Genomic DNA, 19,502 nt, shown 5'->3' with positions numbered 1-19,502 from the left:
ATGGGGAGGGACTGCCCCTTTAGAGGGGCTCTGAGCCCCTCTCTCTGCCTCTCCCCTAGTTATGACTTCTAATCTCTCTCCTGCTAAGGATTCATATTCTCACACTGCAATATCTGGTATGTGGATACCAGCGAGACCTGTGAATTATAAGCAGAATGCTGCCACAAGGAGGTGTGGTCTCCTTTCCTTTAATTAGGGTGTAGGAGGAAAGTTTTCTTTTTAAAGATTAACTCTAGGAAGGTGCTTTTCTGAGTTGTGGGAAGGCCCCTCCAGACAGACAAGTCATCCCTTTGGAGGAGATCTGGGCTCATTCTGAGTTCTGGTGGGATGGAGTCAAGATTCTATCCTCAGTCCCTGAGAACTTCACCCTGGGTTCAGCCAGCTTCAGCATCCCTGTGCTAGAGATCCACCTACACTAGCCAAGAGGTTGTCTACACTAGGAAACTGCTAGGCAGAAGACCCAAGTTTGAGCTTGCTTGAGTGGAAGGAACAGAATCCCTGTTATAATGATGTTCCTGCATCATGTCCTAGATCAGGCTGCAAACACTGATAGAGAGCAAAGCTGTGACGTGATTTGGCTCTTTTCCTACAGAGATGGACTCTAAGCATCAAAGCAAATCCCCTCATGCTGGGCTAAGCGTTAGGAAGGAACCTGCATCCAAGCAAGAGGAAGTGGACTGTGGGAACCAAAAACCTAAACCATTGTGGTGCTCTTGTTCTGTTTTTAGGCTCTCAAGGTGGGAGCTGTTCATTCCCTTGAGCAGACAACTACATTCACTCTGGTTTGCTGGCTGACTCCATTACCCATGCTGTCATGAATGATTTGGTCTGGGTTGGGTTCACTGCTGAGCTACAAGGTAGGCAGGGCTGAAAACCTGCTAACGTTCGTTTCATCCAGGCCTGGAATTTTCATTTGTGCTTTTATTTCCGGGGAGTCCAAGCACTGGTGAAAGATGCAAGATCTGACAGGACTCAAGACATGAGCCCAGGTCAGGTAGAGACAGACAGCAGCACCGCCAACTGCCCCACATAGGGGCCTCAATTCTGCCCGGGGGGACCATAGCTGAGAGAGATGAGAGGTTAGTTCAGTCTCTGTGTCCAGGAAGGATTCCTCTGCCCACTCTGCCAGCACTGGTGACAATCACTGCACGCAAGGGGTGTTTGTTTTCCTTTTTCCATGAGGTAATGGGCCAATCGATTCCACACAGGCCAGCAAGCAGCCATCGTATAGTAATAATGCCAGCTGTTACCATGAATTCAGGTGAGCGCCCTCCTGGCCAAAGGCTTCAGATCCAATTTTCAGTCTCCTGAATCATCCACTTTCCAGCCTGTAAGAATTCCCAGTGGCCATAAATGTGGGGATGGACTGGAGCACCCATTAAAACCTTGCTCCATTTTCACTAGTTCTAGTTCAATGGCTATGAGCCTACCCTCTGTTCCTCTGGAGGTGGGTGACAGGGGAGGTCTCACGTGAGGATTACCTGTTGTGTTACCTCCCTCTGGGCATCTGGTATTGGCCACGGTCAGCAGACAGGATACAGGGCTGGATGGACTGTTGGTCTGACCCAAAATGCAGGACAATGTAGCACTTTAAAGACTAACAAGATGGTTTATTAGATGATGAGCTTTCGTGGGCCAGACCCACTTCCTCAGATCAAATATGTGGCTGTTCTTATGCCCTTTCAATAAGCTCATGAGGCACACCACAAAATAAACCGCCAAGAGCTCATGCTTCCAGGTAACTAACGAGTAAGCCAACCTGCTCCCTCAAGGGTTATCTTGTTCCACATCATCTGCAGAAAATACCCAGTATCTCTTTGGAAACTACACATAAGGAACTAAACTGTGTCTTCTTTTCCACCCCTCCCGTGTGGTTCTGCTTTCCTTTCTCATGGTTTCGTTTGCTTCTGACAAACTGCTTCAGTGCGGTGCATGTTGCTTTACTCAACAGCCCTCGTTACAGGGTCTAGTCCCCTCTGGATGGAAGGCCAGGGTTTGCTTCAAGGTGCTCAGATGGTCTGCCAGAAACCTGAAAAATGTGCTTCAAGCCTTCTCCTTTTCTGCTAGCCTCCTATTTCTGAAGCCAGGGAGCAAAGAGCTTGGTTGATGCCCCAGAGCCAGCAATGGACTTAGAAAAGAAAACAATTACAGGGGGAAATCATGGGCTGAGAAACTGCTACAAACTGCTTTTCTGCAAGCCTCAGGTCCTGGATTCATGTGGTGACAATTAAGGGTCAGTCAGTCAGTATCTGGTTTTCAAACCACCCCTGTCATTTTGTTTGGTGAACACTACTTCGGTGGTTAGACCGTCATGTGCCTTCCCTGTTGTCCACCACAGACTTGGAGGTGTTGTTTTGGGAGTGAGAGAGGAGGACAGACTGATTTGTGATTTTGCAACTCTAGGTCTAAATGTCAAGGTGCCCGGAGGCCAGCAGAGATGGGGGCATTGGCTACGTTTGTACTCCCACCATTGCTGCCAAGAGTGGCACTGTGTTGCAATCTTCCCTGTGATAAACAACACAGATCACGCTCAGAGGTGCATATGCCTGGGTGCCGGTCTCCAGGCCTGTTGAAGTCAGTGGACAGACTTATACAAACTTCAGAGGATTTGGGAGCAGGCCCTTGTTCAGTAGCTGGGGGTTGATCATGTTGTTCTTGCTACAGCACCAAGCCCACCCCTGTGGGGTTTTCTGGGATGCTGTCTTGGCCTTCATGCCACATGGGAGTACAGGGAAGCCATAGTCTCAGATGGGCCAAATTCCAGAGTTCAGTCACCTGCATCCTGATTGGCCACAGGGTCTTGGTCCTGATTGGCTTGTGACTATATATAAACTTCTTGCTTCTCAGCTGACACTGTCTGAGCAACAAGTTATTGGCTTCTAGTTGCTTCTTGAGCCTTCCTGCTTTGCTGCCTCACCTGACCCCACCAAACACTGCCACAGCTTCCCTTTGGGTTGCATCTTCCAGCCACGGGATCTCTTGCATGAACTTTGACTGCTGATCGGGACTACCTTTGCCCCCTGGCTCCTGGGCATAACCATTGCTCAGGGCTGGGACAAATTTTGCACCCTATGTAACACAGTTAAGTGGACCTATTCCCCACTGCAGAAGCAGGTCAAGTGATGGATTCTCTTAGATCTAGTTACCGTCTCTTGGAGAAATGGATTAACTACATCTAGGGAAACCCCTCCCCCTGTCAATGTGGAGAGTGTCCATGCAGATCTGTAGCAGAGCTGCTATCGTGTGCACGCACCTTTAGTACTCCAAAGCCAGTTCTGTTTCTACTTGTCTTCTCCTTTCTTTTGGCTGGTGACCCCACCCCCACTTGTGCCATGTGTGAACATAGACTCTGTGCCTGGGGGTAGGGACAGTCTCTTTACCCGTTTATCTGTGGCTCATCACTGCCACGTGTGTTTATGAGAAGCGCCTAGCAACTCAGAAATAATCCCTTAGCACTACTCATACAGTAATGATCTTGCTTTGGCTGGCTCATTGTTCTGCTTGAAGTTTGCCCAGTGCTTTGCTAATATAAAGTGAAAGCCCTGAGTGCTTTTCCTGGTCATTCTTTGTGAGGACAAAGAAGGAGGAATCAGCTGGGGGAAGTTCCCTCAGGCTGAGAGAAAAACAACTGAATGGAGAACAGTTGAGCTTCACTATGATGCTGAGATGTGGATTCAAAACCTGGCTCTGTCACAATGTTTCTGTGAGACCGTGGATATGTGTCACTTAGACCTGGATCCTCACAGGTCTGTACTAGGGATATAACAGGTTAGTTTTATTGGGTGATGCTTACTGGTATCTGGTTAATCAGCAGGCTGGAGTAGACTCACTACTGGACTTGTTGTTTGGATTGGCCATATGAACACTACCAGCTCACAATGGTCTATTGTCTTTTAGTGTTCTGTTGTGCATTACTTTTTGCAACATGAAGCTAGTTGGTTGCTGGGTCTGGAGAGCTGCCCCGTCTCCCCCTTTGTTTGAGCAAATATCCTAAATTCCTAAGACAAAACCTGCTGTGTCTCTTTGGGCTCTTGGCCATCTGACACCCGCCCACATCAACTCCATCTACATGGAGTGATCAGAGGAATCGCATGGGAGTGACAGCCAAGCAATGCAAGGACACAAAAGGGAGCAGGACGACCTTTCCAGAGAGGCAGAGCAAGGACTGGGAGTGGGATGGAAGAATGTCAGTGTGCGCGTATGACTCATCAAGTGCTGACCGAGATGGGGGGAAAGGGCAGAGGGGAGGGGCCAAAGGGAAGCAGAGCGTTCTCCCTTCTCGGGACGGCAAATATTGATCTTGGCTGTGCCTCGTGGAAATCCACTGACTCCCAAAAGCAAATCCAGAGCGACTCCGCTGGCTTCTTTCATGACCTTCCAAAGGGCCAGGATGCTGGGTTCGATGTTCCCCGGGTGCAGTCCCACAAGCCCCACTTCTGTGCTCGTCCATATGTAGATGTGGTCTAGATGGACCTTTGGTCTGACCCAGTACGGCTGTTCTTATGTTCTTATGTAGATCAGACATCTAAGTATGAGACTATGAGATGCTATTGACTTAAGTGCCACCAAAACTCCCAGCTCTACATCTCCTGTCATGTGCAGGCAGCATAAGCTCTAGAGCCCAGATGGGATGATGGAGAGCAGCTGGGTAAAATAGCCATAGCTAACCTTTGCCTCGAGGACACTTGCTCCCCACTCGAAAAGGAGGAGTATAGTAGCAGGGTCCTGTTGGACTCTAGTCCGGAGGCTGCATTCCTGGCTGGCAGGTGATGATCTAGGCCACTGTGACCCCCTCTCTCGCTACCTCCAGCCCTGATGAGTGTGTCTGGGCTGCCACGGGGGGAGGGAAGTCAGCACCATCAGGAAACACCATCTTGTCCAGCACGCAGCAGTTGACCTCATGCGCAGGGTGGAGTGTCAGGAGTATGTCTCTCACCTGCGTGCCATGCACGTCTGGCTGCCTCTGCAGTGCTGAATAGGCTGCCAGGCCCTGGGGCTAATGCACCCGCCCTGACCTGAGCCCTGACTGCCTCCAAGAGCCTCTCCTTTTGTGAGCTATGCACATCAGGAACACTCTGGCTGGCAAGGGGCAAGGTGCAGCTCTCAGAGACCCAGGGCTTGGCTGCCTGTCAGCATGGTTTGCTTTGGGACACCACCCATCCAGAAATCGGAACGGGCCCAACAAACCACCTCTTGGGACTTGGCTTCAGGCAACCACTACTCTACTAGCCCATGTATAGTAAAGGCACCTGTGTGTGCGTACACACACACACACACACACACACACACACACACACACCCCTTGCACCACCTCACCCTCCCACACGTCTGACACATGTATATATGATACCTCCTTCAGCAACATGTATGGTGGGGTGGAGTTTATCAGCCCTGTTTTGATGTGTATATTGTTCAGGGAGTGGATCCAGACACGGTGATGGAGGCAATATATTTACCTAGAGTTATTCTGTATCGACTCTGTTGACTGGAATCAGGATCTGTCGACTGTATCCTGCCTTCAGAGCCACTGGTGCCTGGCAGAGGTCCTCCTTATTATCCACCCATTACTGCTCCGCAGGCATCTGCTGGGCTGTCAGCAGCAGCCCCCAGCCACAGCTGCAATTGTCGCTCTGCAGCACTTGCGAGTATAGCCTAATGTTCTCCCGAGAAAGGTCCTGAAATTAACCAGAAACAAAATCCTCTTGAGTAGGAGGAGGTGAACGTCGGTGTAAGTGCTATTCCGTCTGCCCTGCAGGGCACTCAGTGGAAATGATTCAGTGTGTGGGAGACAAATAGCTAACATCCTGCTTGCTGTCCATCGCCTCGGACACTGCTTCGCAAGCAGTTCTGAGTACATATTGCACTGCACACGCACACACTACGGCTGCCTCGTTGCTGAAGAAGTCCTATCATCTTAGCTCTGTTTCTTTCATAGAACAAAAAAGGGCCACGTTACAATAAAAGCACTTTCCAGGCCAATTCTTGAATAGGGAAATGAAAGGACTGGAGGGCAGCCAAATTCACGGTCAGCGTGGTCTCAGAGCAAGGGTTACAAAATCCATTCCTGTTGACCTTCATGTCTGTCTGAAATCATTTCAAAGAAACTGTCTGAGGGAGTTTAGGCCCCAGGTTTAGGGTCTATTTAATTAAAGATGTCCCAAAGCTCAGCATGACTAGAACTGGTGTGGGCTGTTTGGAAATGTCAAAGGAAGTGGCTTTTCCTGGGTTTAAAATTTGGACACCCGAACACACTAGCCTTAAATCAGAAAGTTAAACGGACTAAATGCAATGGACCGAATGCAGCTTCTGCCGGTTCCGGTGGAAATTATACCTAGGGATCTACCAAATTCATGGTTCATTTGGGTCAGTTTCAAGCATAGGATTTTTAAAAGGGTAAATTTCATGCTTTCAGATATTTCAGTCTGCAATGTCATGGTGTTGTAATTGTGGGGGGCCTGATGCAATAAGGAGTCATGTGAAGGCTGCAAGGTTGTGGTAGGGGGTTTGCAGCCCTGCTGCCCTTACTTCTGCACTGCTGTGGGTGGAGGTGCTACCTTCAGAGCTGGGCAGGTGGAGAGCAGTGGCTGCTGGCTGAGAGCCCATCTCTGAAGGCAGAGCTACTGCCAGCAGCAGCCCAGAAGTAAGGATGGCTTGGTTTGGTGTTGCCACCCTTATTTCTGCACTGCTGCCTGCAGAGCTTGGTCCTCGGTCAGCAGCTGCTACGCTCAGGGATCCCAGCACTGAAAGCAGCAGTACAGAAGTAAAGGCAACATGGACGTAGTATTGCCAGCCATACTTCTGTGCTGCTACTGGCAGAGTGCTGCCTTCAGAGCTGGGCACCTGATATTACAACCATCCCTATCCGGTTGCCCAGTGCTGAAAGCAGCACAGAAGTAAGGGGGCTATGTTTTAACAAGTCAATTGGTTGTTTTAAAATGACTTTGCTTCTAATAATCTATGTATATTTAAAATTACAAATAATATAATCTCTAAAACAGCAAAACCTCCTTTCTCCCACTGCCTTATATATTGGGATTGTCGTCCTGATTCTTATTTGCACTACAATGTTAGCTGTAAAGGAATCTTAAAGCAGCTACTTTACAGCCATTTGCACCCATCTCAAGGCCCCTATCCACTCCCACAGCAGTGCTAAGGAGCATTGATGTATGTGAGACGTGGTCCCAAAAGTTCTTTAGGACAGACTCTGGCTCTTTACCACCTATCTGTAATAACAAAGCTTGGTTGAAAGCTTAAGATGCTCTTGCAGTAACAGGAGATCAAATGAGATATTTAACTTCTTTGTTCAAAATCTAGATAAGTGATCATTTAATTCAGGGGTGGCGAACCTAAGGCCCAGAGGCTAGATCCAGCCTCCAAGGCTCAGGGCTCCCCGCCCCCCAGAATTGGAAAGCCACCTTTGAGCGTAAGCCTAAAAACATCTACAACCCACATTCAATTTATAGCAGTTCCACTAATGTCTCCCTGTAAAGCACAGACCCAGATAATAGGGTGTCTTCTCTGCTTTATTTGGCAGTAATTTGGTGTCATAGAAGGAACTATCTGCCCCCCGGAACCAAGCAGTCTGCATGCTTGCTTCCTCCTCCAAGACAACAGTTAAAAACCCACAGTAACCAAAAGAAAATATTCAGAAAGCTCAGGCATTATAGAGCCTCATCTGAACAGGAGAAACTAGAGTTGGGTGGTAAGTTTATTTAGGTTATGCTGCTCAGTCAAGAGCCTGAACAGACTCCAACCGTTCCTGCTCATTGGACTTACACAGAGGAGCATCCTCTGAGAAAACTCCGCCATGTCCAGCCTCAGCTCACACTCATCTCCACTGCAAGAGGCTGAGATGTGGACTGGACGACAGAGCGTGCTTTCCATTTCACAGCTGCCGGTTCTCTGAATCGGCCTACAACAGAGAGCTGGGCCCAGGCTGCAAAGTCAGACTCCAGAGCCCAACTTTCCTGTGACCCCTCCTGACCGCTGTGGCCACCATCACATGTCCTCAGCCAGGTCTGCTCCTGGGGCAGAACGCCAAGCCATGCCACCTTCTCTGTTTGTTACAAGTCCTGTGGTTCCTTCTTTTCTGGACTCCCCGAGTCCTTTCCTGCAAATGTCAATGTGCCCTTCCCCGCTAGCTCCTCCTTTTGGGTCCTCACCTCACGCCACCGATCCAAAATAATTCTTTTCTATTGCTTCAAGCCCCCATCCAGCCTCTAGGCCCCTTGCCAGCTCATGCCTCCATGATGCTGTGCATCCTATTCACACTTTTTTTCTTGGAGCACAGACCCATTGCCTATTTCTCTAAGCTGCTTGTCTTGGGATTCTCCCTTCCCTACATGCTCTTTTGGCTAACATCTGCATGCCTTCCACCATGCAAGGGCTACCCAAACTCTTTCGCTGCACTCCATCTTACCTTATTCAATTCCCTCCCCAGAATTCAACCCTCGGCATAGTCCCCTACCAACACAAGGCATAAGTCTGCCAGCCCTGCAGTCTCGTCTCAGCCTGTGCCCCTTTTCAGCTGTCTCCATCTAAGGGTGGGCTACCTTCCCTCTTGGCAAGCCCAGCTCTAAGCGATTCAGGACAGGCCCCTGTCTCTCATGTCTCTCTCGTGAGGTCCCGACTGCACTGTTTGTCCGAATCGTCCAATGGTTCATTTTTTCCAATGTGCCCAGAAGGAGCAGCTCATTGCCTTTGTCATGGGGAAACCTTCATTATGTTTATTAAGTCCATTTCTAAAACCCTCCTCATCTCCGTGGACTGACCCACCCTACACATGTAATCTCCTCTCCATGGCCCTCCATGGACTTATCCACCCACCAAACCTCCTCCACTCCTCATGTGACCTCCTCTCCAGGACCCTTTATCTTCATCCAAACCCCACCTCCTCCACTCTCCATCTCATCTCATCTCCATGGATTTATCCCCAACTCCCCTATCTATGTCTAGACTGCATCCCTCTGTTGGCAGAGGGATGCAGATTAGGCAGGTCAACATTGCAAATGAGGCAGGGATTTAAATATCCCGTGCCTAATTTGCATAAAAATGGCCACCGCATTTTGCTGACTTAACACTTTGTTGACAAAAAGCGGCAGTCTAGAGGGGGATCTGTGGAGAAAGAAAGCCTTTTTCGACAGATCCTGTAAACCTCCTCGCAGGGGCATAAGGGATCTGTTGTAAAAGGCTTTCTTTCTCAACAGATCCCCCTCTAGACTGCTGCTTATTGCCAACAAAGTGCTGAGTGGGCAAAACACGGTGGCCATTTTTATGCAAATTAGGCACGGAATATTTAAATCCCTGCCTTATTTGCAATGTTGACCTGCCTAAACTGCATCCCTCTGCCAACAGAGGGATGCAGTCTAGACATACGTGACCTCCTGGGGACTGATTTTCTTCAGCCAGTTTCTTATACTCATTGTCCCTCTTCTTTCTGCCCCCACCAAGTCCCTCCACAGTGGAGAGGGTGGGAGCAGTAGCCCAATGTCCACACTGGCTGCATTAACAGGAACAGCCTCCCTATCTCTGGCAATTCCCAGGTCCCTTCTCATCTCTCTATGCTGGGGCGGGGAGATATCTGTCTTCCCTCCTGTCAACCAGTCAGCTCTTACTCCGAGAGTCTTGCATTTCCCCCGCTGCTCAGCCTTTCTCCCCAGCACCTGGCTATGGGCTCTACACCTCTGTAGATGCCTGCAGGGCACAACACAGTTCACTTGCATTTGCATGCACAGGCCCATCCGCTGGTGTGAGCCACGGGGAGCCACATTCCTCTGACCCAGGTGAAGGAATAAGTGGCACTGGAGAGCTGACTCCCCCCACCAGCCCTTTCCTCTCCCTGCACTGGGGATAGGGGGCACTACTGCGCCTGGCTCTATGTGATACAGACCAGCCCAGCAGATGCTAACGCTAGGAAGGGTGAGCATATTCCCTGTGCTGAGTGGGACACCTGGTATAATTACTCTTATTCAAGCGAGTTCTACAGCAATCAATCATACACGCGTTCAGTGGGATGGAGCTGGGGGGTCCAGGCAGCAGGAAGTGAGCGGGACCCGTGGAGCACAGCCCCTTCAGGAGCATGGGTCTGGATTCAGGCTATGCAGGAGCCCCGTTGCTAGTCCCGTGTTCAGCTTTCATCTCATGCCACGGACACACGTTTGTAATAAGCCAGACTCGGCTGCTAAGGCGCCTCCTATGCAAACACCAGCAAAGCACTGGGCCTGGGAAGCTTCAAGCACCGTGGGAGGAGGGCTTGCTCATGGCTTTGCAGATAGGTTAGTGGAAGCTGATGGGCTTTTGGAGACAAGCTCCACTTCGCTGTCTTGTGAACAAAACCCAGCAAAGAAAGGGGAGCGCTTTACCCGGGCGCCTGTGCTCTGTGCCCCATCCCCCGCCCTGTCCTGCCCCACCCCGTCACCTGCACAAAGGCCATTGGTCATTTTAGATGAGACCTCTGGGCGTATCATGGTAAATGATGGTTTGCAAAGACTCCGCTCAGCATGGGGACACCAATGCACTACGCCAAGCCAGAGGTAGACGTGTTCCCTGCCTGAAGGGGTAAATGCTTGTGAGTGTAACCCACACATCTGCTGGGTGTATTGCACTGTCCCAGGTAGTGGTGCTTAGACCACCTACAGAGAGACTGAGTTTACTCGTCTACAGCCTAATCTGCGAGCCAGCTGGCTTTTAGCTCAAGGGGGAGAGGCTCATGCACTAAGCTCCAGAGGTCCCAGGCTGAGTTCAGCCTGTCGCTGCTACATAAGCGCCAGTTGTCAGTGGCTGGGATGGAACTGGGACCTCTGGAGCTGAATTCTAGAATCCTAGGGCTGGAAGAGACCTCGGGAGGTCATTGAACCCAGCCCCCTGCCCAAAGCAGGACCAAATGCATGCACTCTGTGGCATGAGCTAAAAGCCACCTCTTCACTAAGGCTGTAACACACTGACTGGTCTCTAACGAGCTTCAGTGCCACTAGCGGGGACAGAGCACCATGCCCAGGAGGTGTGAGGGTTACACTTGGATGAAAAATGCTACAGCAGTGTCATCAGCTACGATTCATACTCCTTACTAACTCCTTACTTAGGGGGGGATATGATAGAGGTATATAAAATCTTGAGTAGTGTGGAGTGGGCGAATATTTATTAGTTCCCATAATAGAAGAACTAGAGGACACCAAACAAAGTTAATGGGTAGCAGGTTTAAAACTAATAAAAGAAAGTTCTTCTTCACACAGCGCGTAGTCAATCTGTGGAACTCCTTGCCAGAGGAGGCTGTGGAGGGTAGGACTATAACAAAGTTTAAAGAGAAGCTGGATAATTTCTTGGAGGTTAGGTCCATAAAAGTCTATTAGCCAGGGGATAGAAATGGTGTCCCTGCTTTCTGTTTGTCAGAGGCTGGAGAAGGATGGCAGGAGACAAATCACTTGATCATTGCCTTCGATCCACCCTCTCTGGGGCACCTGGTGCTGGCCACTGTTGGCAGACAGGCTACTGGGCTAGATAGACCTTTGGTCTGACCCAGTACGGCCGTTCTTATGTTATGTACTAAGAACGAAGGATAAATGAAGTGCATTGGGCTATAAGGAGTGATCTACATTTATAATTTATTTGCATATGTAGAAAGACTATAATGAGAGGAAATTCGGCCCAGTGGGTAGGGCAGAGGCCAGGGACAACTTGGGTTCAATTCCGTGATGTGCCACAGACCTTTTACCTGACCTTGGGCAAATCACTTAGCCTCTCGGTACCTCGTTTCCCCAGCTGCAACATGGGGCTGTCCTACCTGAGAGGGTGCTCTGAGAATCAGTACCTTAGTGACTGGAAAGGGCCGGACACCGCAGCAGGACATACGCTGCTCATCTAGACACTCTAGACACCTTGATAACACATCCTAGATGTGGCAATATAAAACAACCCACCCCAAATGCCCCTTGCCCGTGGGCAATTCCACCGCTCTGAGGGTATGTCTACACTACCCCGCTAGTTCGAACTAGGAGGGTAATGTATGCATACCGCACTTGCTAATGAAGCCCGGGATTTGAATTTCCCGGGCTTCATTAGCATAAGCGGGGAGCCGCCATTTTTAAATCCCCGCTGCTTCGAACCCCGTGCAGCGCGGCTACACGGGGCTCGAACTAGGTAGTTCGGACTAGGGTGCCTATTCCGAACTACCGGTACACCTCGTTTCAAGAGGAGTAACGGTAGTTCGGAATAGGACCCTAGTCCGAACTACCTAGTTCGAGCCCCGTGTAGCCGCGCTGCACGGGGTTCGAAGCAGCGGGGATTTAAAAATGGCGGCTCCCCGCTTATGCTAATGAAGCCCGGGAAATTCAAATCCCGGGCTTCATTAGCAAGTGCGGTATGCATACATTACCCCGCTAGTTCGAACTAGCGGGGTAGTGTAGACATACCCTAAGACACTCCCCACTCCACTTTCCCACGCCTTAGGAAATGGCTGCATTTGGAGAGTGTCCCAAGGGTGATCAGACTGGGGGTGTTTCAGAGCAAGGGGGAGAATTATTTCTGAAGGTGCAATGGTCAGGCCTGCCGATGGGGGGCAAAGAGGGCTCCTGCCCCAAGGTCCAGTGATTCTAAAGGGCCTGAAGCTTGCAGCTTCATTATTATGTAAGCCCAGAGCCCTGGACTCTTAAAATTGCCACTGGAGCCCTGGCTGTATGGTCCTGGTGTGTGTGTGTGGGGCGGGGCAGCTCCACCCCTTCCACCCAAGGATCCACCCCTTCCACCCAAGGATCCACCCCTTCCAGGAGCATGGAGCCAGAGCCCCTCCCCCCCCCCCCACACACACACTTTGCCCAGCAGCTCGGCAATTCTGTCAGCCGCCATGTGACTGCATCAATGCCACTGAACGCTTCCCCTGCATAGGCAAACCCTTAGTGAGCCTGACCATTCCGGCATGACCTTATGGAAAGGAACAAGGAAACAAACCCAGGCATTGCTAAGGGACTCGTCACACGCTGCTGCCAATCTTTGAATTGATTTGAATGGGCGGTGTGTGGGCAGGTGCGGTTTTGAATGCAGCCAGCTGCTTGCGGAAAGCACTGGGGAAGGCCTGGAAAGGCAGCGTGTCACATGCGTTACGTTGTGCTTGGCTCAGCACTCAGCCCTTGTTCTCCCACAGGCCCTGGACTGATCACATAGGTCCATGGGCCAGCAGAGTTTAATGGAGTTTGCCGGAGGCCTCCTGTGTGAGGAGGTCACTGGAGACAGATGGAGCAGGAAGCCCCACTACTGGCAGCAGCTGTAGCCTGGGCTCCCCAGACCTCTATCATATCCCCCCTTAGTCTCCTCTTTTCTAAGCTGAAAAGTCCAAGTCTTTTCAATCTCTCTTCATATAGGATCTGTTTCAAACCCCATATAATTTTTGTTGCCCTTTTCTGAACCTTTTATGTAGGAATTAGATACAGTGTTCATATCAGCGGGTTGCTAAGTTATCTGCTAAAAACTAAAGTTTCTAGGTGCCTAAGCAACCCCTGGAACAGGGGTGAAAGTAGACTCCAGGACTTACTAATGCACTTTGCACTGGATCCAGCTTAAGAAGCAGGACTGGGGGCAGACCCCCTCCCCCCACCAGCCAGTGTTCCATGGCCACCGACTGGGAGCCCGGGTGCTGCAGCAGCAGAAGCTGGGAGCTCTGGAACTCTAGCAAGGATCTGAAGATCCCAAGGATCCTGGCTGCTGCCACCAGGAACCTCGGGCCCTTTTAAAATGCTGGCCCCAGGACAGCTGCCCCTTTTGCTTCCCCGCTGATGTGATGGGGAGCAAAAAGTCAGCCATGTGTGGGCTTGTCCCATGGCCAGTTCTTACCAGTGCGCTGCATTGGCCCACACCAGCTGGCTTTCACCTCTTCCCTGGGATCACAGTTACAGTTCCCTTCCCCCAGCCAAAATCTGAAGTGCTGCCCTGGCGGTGCTGTGTGTTATGGTGAGCTGAGATGCTCAGCACAGGGAGTGTCCAAATGCCACCTCTAGTGAAACCCCTCGAGCCTTTTCACTCGTTAAAATAACTCCCACGGCTGCCAGGGGACCTGGGAAAAAGGGGGCTGGGTTATGAAGTCAGGAGATGCCGGCTGGTTCTGTGCTTCCCTTCTCAATTCCACCCAAGAGTAGCTGGCTTGGGTATGGAAGTGCTAAGGGAAGGAAGAAATAGGCCAGGCAGCGACAATGTGGCCATCATGGCAAGCACCGCGAAAATCCCAACCCCGCAGCATCAAGCAGAGAATCTAAGAGCTAGGAGCTCCTGGCCTGAGACAACGAAGTGACCCTTAACACAGAGGTGGTGTCCAAGTGCAGAGACCAGCCTGGATAAAGTGCTGGTGATGCTGGATTGGCAGCCATGGAGAGCCAGCACGGGGCATCTGGGCCTACTGCTCCTGCCAGTGCACTGCCCCTGTCCTGAAGGAGCACCATAAGCAATGAGCTCGATCCGATGGTCCCTGACACTCCCTGACAGTCGTCTCCGACTGTCATTTCTGACTGTCCCTGCATCTCTCTGGCTCAGAGAGCCATCCTGTGTTGGCCCATCTGGCCTCCGGTCAAGCCCCATCTGCACAGTAGCTGGACCCAAAGGGTGACAATCTCCCTAGCTCTCTCCAGCACTCGGCTCCTTTGCGAACGCTGCCAGCCAGGGGGCCAGCCAGGTCCAGTGCTTGGGGGGGTGCTTTGTGTGATGTGGGCAGCTGCCAGCTACGAGCTGGAACGAGACCATCAATTCCTTTGACACAGACCACGGAATAACACTCCCTCCAGCCAAGCCTCCGGCAGGCAGTGCCAGAGCCTCCCCCTTCATTTCAGCAGCAGGATGGCTTCAGTGTGCCCGCGGGTTTCTGTCGGTGGGCTCTGCTGGCCCAGGGATACACGCGAAGCCTGCTCAGGGATGGGGGCAGGGAGGGGGGAGATGTGACGGATGGAGGAGACTACCCAAGAGCTCAACGGGTCCAGTGAAATAACCACAATGCCAGGGGCAGCACCTGCTGCCCTGCAAACCCTTCCTGTGAGAGCAGAGAGTGTTTGGGTCCAAAGCTCACCAGCGATTTGAGACAAGGAAGGCTGCCAGGCTGTGTGCTAGTGACAGGCCCAGAGCAAAGCGGGGAGCGTAAACAGGAAATTGGTGGGTGGGGAACTAGCATGAGAGACAGGAAACCTGGTCTAGCTCCAGTGTATGACTTTAGGCAAATCTAACCTCGCGGTGCCTCAGTTTCCCCACCCACCCTTTCACTGTCTTGATAACTCCTTTGAGGGGCTTCTAGGCGCTATTGTGAAATAAATACATACCTTGGATCTGGGTGATGCTCTGCTTAGCTGGCCTGCAGTAGACTGAGCCAGAACCCTAGATCCAAATGCAGCCTGGACTTTGGATGCGCCCAGTGCAGGATCTGAATGGTATACATCTATCTGGCCGATTTAGATTAGTGACTTCTGTCTTGTCACTGACTCTGCTACAGCAAACGAGCGACTTTCCAGTCATAGGCAACCAAACGAGGGGTGAAAATATCGGAGCGGGGAAGCTGAATGGGGAAAAATCCCTTGAACTGTACTCGCAATTCATTCGCACGGCCTTTGGGTACTGCTGAGTCAGACGGCCCAGTGAACCGATGCAGCTGAAGGAGCTGGAAAGCACGAGCGTCTCACCCAAACAAGCCCTTCCCGACACTGAACTGAGCAGCACTCCGCAGCTGGGAAGCTCTCTGCCTCACACCATCGACATCAGGGGCATACCTGGCTGGATGCTCCTGGCCAAATGTGAATGTGCATTACAGATTTCATTTCCAAACTGTAAATGGATGCACTTTCTGGGCTTTACGTGGCTTCCTGTAAACCAGAGCAGAGTCACTCCTCCTCCTTTCGCCTGCACTGGAAGTTTCCCTTACAGAGAGAGCAGCTTTAACCCTTGCTCCTGGCTCCAGAGTAGGGTGGGCAATCATTTTTGATGAGGGGCCACTCCAAGATTTTGGAAAGTGGCCGAGGGCCATGCTCTTCCATGATATTAATGGAGGAGGTGTGGGGTCTGGGATGGAGGTTGGGTGCAGAAGGGAGCTTGAGGTAAGGGCTTGGGGTGCAGGAGGAAGAATGGAGTTTGAGAGGGAGTCTGAGTGAAGGAGGTGGTTGTGACCTAGGGAAGGGGACGGTGGTGCAGGCGGATGTGACCTAGAGTGGGAGGGGATTGTAATCTGGATAGGAGATTAGGGTACCAGATCTGGGAGGGGGTGATAGATGCAGGAGTGGGGCAGAAGTAGGGGGGCAGAGGGCTGGGGAAGGGAGGTGCTGGACTGCCAGAGGCAGGCTCTGGCCAGAAGACTTACCAGCCAGCAGACAAACCAGCCTGCCTGCCTGCAGAGCTAAAGGCTTGCAGAGCTTAAAATGTTTCTCAGTCATCCAGCCAGCCTGCCTGGCCGGCCATGTACTTTTGTGAATAACTGAGTCGGAGGGGAGGGGAAGTAGTGCTTTGTGGCTGCCTGTTATTCAAACAGGCAGCTCCCATTGGAGAGCTGGGCTACTCCAGTATTTTCATATCTCATTTGGTTAGTTGGGACCAGACGGCTCAAAGCTGCATGTTCACTGGAGGGAAAACTCAGGCTGAGCCTTGGAAGGACCCTGCCTCTTACTGCCACCTTCACTGCCAGACAACTGGAGAGCTAGTTGTAACATGGCCGGGTGCCCAGCTCTGAAGGCAGCACCCTCCAAGCAGCAGCACAGATGTAAGGGTGCCCGTTCCATGTCCATGTCATCTTTACTTCTGTACTGCTGCTCTCAGCACTGGGCAACTGGAGCATGGCAGCCACTGACTGAGGACCCAGCTCTGCAGGCAGCAGTGCAGAAATAAGGGTGGCAACACCAAACCAAGCCATCCTTACTTCTGGGCTGCTGCTGGCAGAGCTGGGCTCCCAGCCAGCAGCCACTGCTCTCCAGCTGCCCAGCTCTGAAGGCAGCGCCACCACCCACAGCAGTGCAGAAGTAAGTGTAGCAGGGCTGCAACCCCTTCCTACAATAACTTTGTGACCTTCACACGATTCCTTTGTGGGTCAGGCCCCCTACAATGACAACACCGTGACATTACAGATCAAAATGTCATTGAACTAACAGCAAGGGCAACAGAGCAGTGTGGAAAAATATAGACAAGATTTCCACGTAGAGCCTGGGGCAGCCAGCTGTGCAGCCCAGACTGCGCTAGATTTGCCAAGGCGCATGTGAGCCTCCAGCGCAGGTGGACACATGTGGGTCAGCGAGTGGGAAATGCAAGGTCATTGGGAGTGAGCTGGTGGAGGTGAGGAGTGCTAGAGTGGGGTCTGTCACATCAGCTCTTCTCTGCTGTAAGTCGGCGCAGCTTCAGGGCTACTCCAATGCCAGGGCCGGGCCAGCACTGAATCGAGGAGCAGGGACTAATTCCTGGATGTAACTCCCCACTGTTATGGAGTGGGCTGCAGGCAGTCTGGCCTGGTGGTCAGAGCAGGAGTCAGGTCCAGTAGTCAGAGTAGGTGTTCAGGTTGGGGAACAAAGCCAAGGGTCAGTAGCAGCATCAACTGCCAGTTACCACAGCCAGGGGGCGAGCCAGAGTCAGAACCAGGACTTGTCGCTGAGGATACGTCTACATTACGGGATAAAGTTGAATTAAGATACACAGCTTCAGCTACGTTAATTGCATAGCTGAAGCTGAAGTAGCTTCACTCGACTTTTGGCGCTGTCCACACTGCAGGAAATCGAAGGAAGCACACTCTCCCTTCAACTTCCCTTAGTCTTTATGGAAGCAGGACTACTGGCATCGACCGGACCGCCCCTCTCAGTTCAAATTAATTGTCTTCACTAGCCCTGCTAATTTGAACCCTGGAAGGTGGACAGCGGCTGCTTCGATCTTCTCTGTAGTATAGACATACCCTGGCTGTGTCTACACTGGCTACTTATTCCGGAAAATCAGCCGCTTTTCCGGAATAACTTGCCAGCTGTCTACACTGGCCCCTTGAATTTCCGGAAAAGCACTGACGATCTACTGTAAAATCATCAGTGCTTTTCCGGAAAAACTATGCTGCTCCCATTCGGGCAAAAGTCCTTTTCCGGAAAACTGTTCTGGAAAAGGGCCAGTGTAGATAGCACAGGTTTCTTTTCCGCAAAAAAGCCCCGATCGCGAAAATGACGATCGGGGCTTTTTTGTGGAAAAGCGTGTCTACATTGGCACGGACGCTTTTCCGGGAAAAGTGCTTTTCCGGAAAAGCATCCTGCCAATGTAGACGCGCTTTTTCTGGAAATACTTATAACGGAAAACTGTTTTAAGCATTTCCGGAAAATCATGCCAGTGTAGACGTAGCCCCTGAGTGTTAGAGCTGAGGTCACATGACAATGCCAGAGCCAAAGGTCAAGCCAAAGTCCGGGACTCGGTTTGGAACTGGTGAGGCGTTGGGCAGGGAATGGAGGAGAAACAAGGATAAAGCATGGAGCAGGACTATGGTGGGAACCGGAGCGGAGGCAGGGCTGAGGCAGGTGCAGAGCAGGAAGCAGGGACAGCGTTGGAGGCAGGAGAAGACACAAGGAGGGCCTGATGCAGCCACAACAGGAAATCACCTTGTTCCTCAGACAAGCTTCCTGCATCTGGCTTAAACAGCGCGCTTGGTCCAAACCGAGGAGCAGGGCCATAACAGCAGAACGCTGGGTCGTGCCCTTCCTTCCTTTCCTGGGCTGTGTTTACCTTTCCTGCTAGTCCTGAAAGGGAGAGGAGCTGACTCAGCCACAGGTCTGGGCAGGCAGATTTTAGGGCTGTCCCGCCTCTGCTTCTCCTAACACCTCTTCTTACTGGATCCCAAGACGCTGTCTCGGGTAAGGAGGGAGGGGAACCATCCCTTACTTTACACCACTTCCCTCATTCGTCAGCAGATAAATCTGAGCAGGGACTGGCAACATAAACCTAAAGCACCCTCTAAATACCTCCAGGGCTGATGACAGCACAGAAATCACAGCGAGCAGGAAGAGCAGGGGCAGCTGCAGATATGCTTTCAGAACGAGGCTGCAACTCTGTGGGTACCTGGGCATTGCAGAACAGCGGTCAGGTGTCAACATGGTGTGAGTCAATATCACAATGGGCACTAATTAGCCCCCTCCATCAAAGGTTGTGTGATGGGCATGGAGCAAGCTACACAAGGGAATCCCCAGGTATCTGAAACATTTCCCCTTTTCATTCTAATTCCTGAATCAGACAGCATGATTCTTGTGTCTACACAGGCACACTCAGAAGAGTTAATCTGAATTAACAAAGGTATGAATTTAAAGTGGAGTAGATAAAGTGCATTAAATCTCGGTGTGGACGTGTAACCCGTGCAACTCCAGGGTGTGGTGTTCCATCCCAACTAGTGGTACTGAAATCTTTTACACTAGGTCAACACTACAAATGAAAGTTGGCCTAGGAAATGCAACTCTAGCTACAAGAATAGTGAATTAAGTTGAATTTCTGAGACATCCACATTGTTGGAGGTCAACGGGAGAAACTCTCCTACCGACTTCCCT

General features: G+C 51.3%; 1 protein-coding gene across 5 annotated transcripts in view; it reads right to left on the bottom strand.

Moving 5' to 3' along the window:
- The window catches only part of P2RY2 (purinergic receptor P2Y2), a 98,916-nt gene that overhangs the window by 65,795 nt on the left and 13,619 nt on the right, over positions 1–19,502 (bottom strand). For 3 of the 5 annotated variants that reach the window (XM_089775785.1, XM_089775786.1, XM_089775788.1), the window contains exon 2: positions 5,457–5,675. The exons of the other annotated variants lie outside the window; for them this stretch is intronic. The gene's annotated coding sequence lies outside the window, so the exon portion shown is untranslated. The remainder of the gene's footprint in view (positions 1–5,456; positions 5,676–19,502) is intronic. 5 annotated transcript variants of the gene reach the window in all.

This window comes from Pelodiscus sinensis, chromosome 1 (genome assembly GCF_052426305.1).
Source record: "Pelodiscus sinensis isolate ZL-2025 chromosome 1, ASM5242630v1, whole genome shotgun sequence".
Classification (NCBI taxonomy): domain Eukaryota; kingdom Metazoa; phylum Chordata; order Testudines; family Trionychidae; genus Pelodiscus; species Pelodiscus sinensis.
The sequence above is the reverse complement of the archived record's forward strand: the minus strand, read 5'-3'. Positions and strand labels throughout refer to the sequence as shown.